The following is a 4,790-nucleotide window of genomic DNA, read 5'->3' on the forward strand; positions in this document are numbered from 1 at the left end:
CTCCGCCGTTCTCCTCGCCGCCCGCCATGAGCTGTGATAAGGAGGGAGGGGGAGGAGGGGACTCCGCTATCGGTCCCGTCCCCACTCAGGTCCGGCCGCCGCCATTTGTTTGCTCGTTGCCATGGAGACGGAAAGAGCTGCTCCCACCGAGGGCGGGGATCGCGCCAACTGCACCGTCAGCCAATAGGAGCGCAGAGCGTGCAGCGGTGCAGCATGGGAGGTGTAGTTCTCAGCGCAGCGCACCCTCGCCGCGTCCGCTGGGCCGCGGAGCATCTTGGGAGTTGTAGTCCGCCTCCCTCAGGCAGCCATTGGTCTCGCTCCCGCGTCGAGGAGCAGGACAAACTTATAAACGTTATAAATATGTCAATTTAAGGAGATAAAGAGGTGTCTTCTCTGGCGAAGACAGAGCCTTTACTGCCACCTCAGTGCGTGGAGGGAGACTAAAGTGTTTATTCTACGTCTTTGATCAACCATCAATTAACCCAGACCCTCATTAAGCCCTATTTGCATATTAACATTGACACGTCTGAGGATGCAAATGGCTTCCATGTGTGCCATGGCTCATATGGAATCCCACCTATAAGATGTGATTGTTCCATTCCATTGGGGAGGGCCAAAAAGAGTATTAAAGGGGGATTTCAAGGTGAAAATATTGAAGGGGAAAACACTTCTTGTTAGGGATTAGTAAATTACTGTGTCTCTCCTCCTCCCCTAAAGGGATGACTTTAAGTGAGTTTTGTGCCTCCAGTTTCACTGGAGCAGACCTAGAAATGTTAATTTTATATATATATAATGAGAAATAGAACTCTGTTACTATGCTTTTTGTCCCAGCACACATTAACGCTCCATAGTTGGTGGTGAAGCAGTGTTTTTCTGTAAGAAAAATGTACAATTTCAGAACCAGTGGGGAAAATAATCTATATCATTTAGCTGGAAATATTTGGGAAATAATGAGAGATGAGACTGTCTCAGCAGGGAAAAACAAAATGACAGCTTTTGAGACATCTTTGCATGTCGTCCTGTTTTTCATATCACGTGTATCTTGCAGACACCAATCCGCTCCTAATACAAATTTGAAGTAGAGATGCTAAAGATTGTAAAAATGCTCAAGACATTCTAGTTTTTCAGTCTATCGTCCACCTTTCTTCTTACATTGCAGAATGGGGTAAAATGAGGATGAAAAGGCAGAAAATAAAGGGAAAAAGGAGGAGAAGATGTGTCAGGATGTCTCCGAATACAAGTCCCTGCAAGATAAACACAGGGAGAGAACATCTCCATGTGGTGAAACAATTTAATATTGGGGATGGGGTTATTGCAGCAAATTTCCATTGTTGGTAAAGTGACGCCCGTCTTTGAATGAGGTGGTTATTGCTAAAAAAAATGAAGAGGAAGATATAAAAACTCCTTATGGACATTACCCGCTGACTTTTATCTCTGTGCTTCAGGGAAACATTATGATAAGTGCAATAAAGCTACCCCAAATTACATTCTTTTATTATCTCGCTGGTCATAAACATTAAAACCCTTAATGGGATTTATTCCTTTTGCACTGAGCACCCCGCAGCCCCTGGCACAGAAGGCTCTGCTCCAGCTGCTTCAGGGATGGGCAACAAAGGGAAAGGCTGGAGAGCTCAGGAAGGACAGAAAACCCTGAAAGGGAAGGAGGAGCCCTATTTGGGAATGGGATTTGGGAGGATTTTGGGTTTGTTGCGACCTAGGAGAACAATTTGGGATCAGCAGAGCTGCAAAGCCAAGCAGCAGCTGCTGCAGGGCAGTGGTTTCTTTCTCCCTTTCGTGCTGCTGCGGCTGTTCCAAGCTTTCACGATCTCCAGGATGTTCCCCTTCCCAAACCCACGCTGTTTTATAGCCCACATCTGCAGGTTTTGCCTTCTGCAAACTGCAGGATCATCATCCCCTGCTTCCCTGCTGTGCCAGGACTCCCTGTGACCGGAGGGAGTTGGGTCAGCCCCACAGGAGATGGGGTGTGGAAACCTCTGTCTTTGTAAAGCCAGGGCTGGTCAGAGGGTTTGGAGAGCTCTGCTCTGGAAAATCTGTGTGGTTTTAGAGAGAAACAGAAATGCAGAGAGCCTTTTACTCGATGTTTCAATTTCAAATTCACTTTATTCAATGAGTCTGACATCTTGCAGCCACGCAGGGCTGAGGACCCTGCACACAGAGCCAGAAACAGCCCCAGCAGCACGGCCCTGCCAGGACCTGCTGCTGCTCCTGTGGCTCTCCTGTCACTCAGCCAATGGCTCAGGGGTAGGAGGAGGTGACTTGGACCCTTGGGATTGCTCTGGAGGCCAGGCCACCCGTGGGAAGTGGCAGTGGCAGCCACCAAGTGCAGCAGAACCCCCTCACTGTGGTTTGGGGGGGGGGGGCTGGAATCCCACTGTGTGTGTGTAAATACGAGATATAATTCATGTATATCCAACATACACCTTCCTCCCCTGTCCACTGCTGTGCCTTCACAGCCTGCAAGGCAGAAAACCCCCTCACAACTCCCCAGACTCCACATGGAATTCGCATCAAAGGAGCGGGAAGCAGATGGATGTTGGGAAGGCAGCCCAGGTGCTGGGATTAACATGCAGCAGGTTTGCAGCAAGGCACCTGCCCCTGCTCCAACCCTTCCAAGAGGCAAAGGCCACACGTAATCAAATTAATATCGAGCTGGGCAGCTTGTCCTTGTAAGACAGGGCTGGAGATTTCCTGGGAACAGATGAGAGGAAGAAAGGGCAGGTCCAAATCCAGTTTACAAGGACTGCCACCGAGCTTGGAGCACGGCCAGCAGAGCTAATGAGTTCTCAGCATGGACGTGTCCCAGAGTTTATTTCCTACCATCTGGAAAATGCCTGCCCTTCCACTGGGATTTGGGATGATTCAGGCAGGAGAAGGGATTATTAAAACCTCGGGATCACACTTGTCCTCCTTCCCTGTCTCCCCCCACCCCATCTGTTTGGCTTGGCAGAGCAGGGAGCGGCTCACTGGAAGCTCTGGGATGAGACGGCTCCTTGAAGACCCTTCTCCATGAGGGATGGAGTGAAATGATTGTGCATTTTGGGCTGGAGACAGATTGGTCCTGAACGGGGCCGTTACAAAAAAGGAGCAGAAACAAAACGCCTCGGTGGTGACAGGAATTTTGATGGACCCACAAAATAGCTGGGGTGGTGGGAAATGTCACCCCAGACCTCCTCCTTCCAGTGCCACATCCCTGGATGAGCACAGCACGTCCAGCCAAGGGGATCACCCACAGCATGTTCTCCTTTCTCAGCAGAAAGGAGGAAAAATTGAGCTTTTTCCTCCAGAAAGTGCACTCTGACAGCCGAGCAAGGCCATCCCCAGAGGGGCTGACAGCCGTCTGTCCATCTTCCTCCAGGATCCATGCTGCTTTTTACACCTGGCCCATGATTTGTGCACTTCCCTCTGCCTTGTCAACCCTCTCTGCTGTCAGTTTAACTCCAGCTTCTCCGGGATCCCAACTGGCACCATTTCCTGGCAGGGTTTGGTGTTCCCACCTCCAGAATGTTGCCCTGCCCCTGGTTTGCTTAATTTGGTGCTCATCTGTTTCTCCTGGACAGCAAGGTTGGCCAGGAATGCTGGAGGAGCCATTCCCTGGCAGCTGTCCTTTCCCTCTGTGGAAAGGGGTCACATCTGAGGGTGCTGCACAGAGCTGTGGGCGTTGGTTTTGTGCTGGGTGGGGGGTTTGGTGGTAATGAATGTATTTTAAGGGGTCAGAGGGAAATCCCTCGTGTGTGCAGTGGGATGGCTCCAACCCAGTGACAGCCCCACAGGATCATGGAATCCCAAAGGCTGGAAAAGCTCTCTAAGATCACTGAGTCTAACCATTCCTGGGTCAATGAAGTTCAGCGGTTTGGGATAGACTCGGTCCCAAATTATGTCTGAAAGAGCCCTCACTGCTCTCAGTTTCTCAAGCTAAAAGTTTAAAGTGGATGGAGCAGCCCAGGCAGGTAAGAAGTGACTCCAGCTGTGCTAATGAAGGAAAACTCATTAATCTGTTGTTACCTCATTGGCTGAGGGGGCACAGATGGGTGAGATGTTTCCCCAAATATTTTAAATTTCAAACAGTGCTTGGCCGTGGTGTGAAATGTTCCCCAAATTCTCCTGGCTCTGGAACAGCAAACACTGGACGACCATTAAAAATAACCCCAAACCCCAGAGCTGAAGCTGTAAATCAGCAGTTACTGCCCTCATAAAACCTCCCCACTATTGACAGGGGGAGCACTTCACACTTCCGAGTGTTAATGGCAAACACTGGCCTTAAATACATTGATTTACCGTTCAATTATAAAAACAATCAGCTCCCCAATACGCACCACGTGCAAAGCAGATTTATGGGCAGCCCTTTGCACTTGTGAAAGCCCCACACAAATTCACTCAGCAACTCACCAAGAAGCTCCAGGCAATGAAAGGACCCAGCTGGATGTGGGGGAGGAGGAAACTCCAAATGCTCCTGAGTTGGGAGAGAAGTGAGGCAGAAAGCAGGCAACTTAAATCCCATTAAACTCAGCTTTACAGCTCCAGCTTTCATGGCGGTGGGGCAGAGGTGGGAGTTTATTTGACACCTTCCCTTCAGCTTCTTCCCAGAGCTGTTTTCCTGGGATTCCTGCAAGCTCCTTAAATCAGTTCCCTGCAGCCGATGGCTTGGGTTTATCCATTTCCCCTTGATCTTCTTGTGTTTCTTGCTGAACCTTCCCCAGATTTTCCCCGGGGGAGTTGGTGGCAGGAATGTCCATGTCCCATCAGAGGTGGCTGCCTGGAGGGAGGAGAAG

The sequence above is a fragment of the Corvus brachyrhynchos genome, unplaced genomic scaffold (genome assembly GCF_000691975.1).
Source record: "Corvus brachyrhynchos isolate BGI_N302 unplaced genomic scaffold, ASM69197v1 scaffold182, whole genome shotgun sequence".
Classification (NCBI taxonomy): domain Eukaryota; kingdom Metazoa; phylum Chordata; class Aves; order Passeriformes; family Corvidae; genus Corvus; species Corvus brachyrhynchos.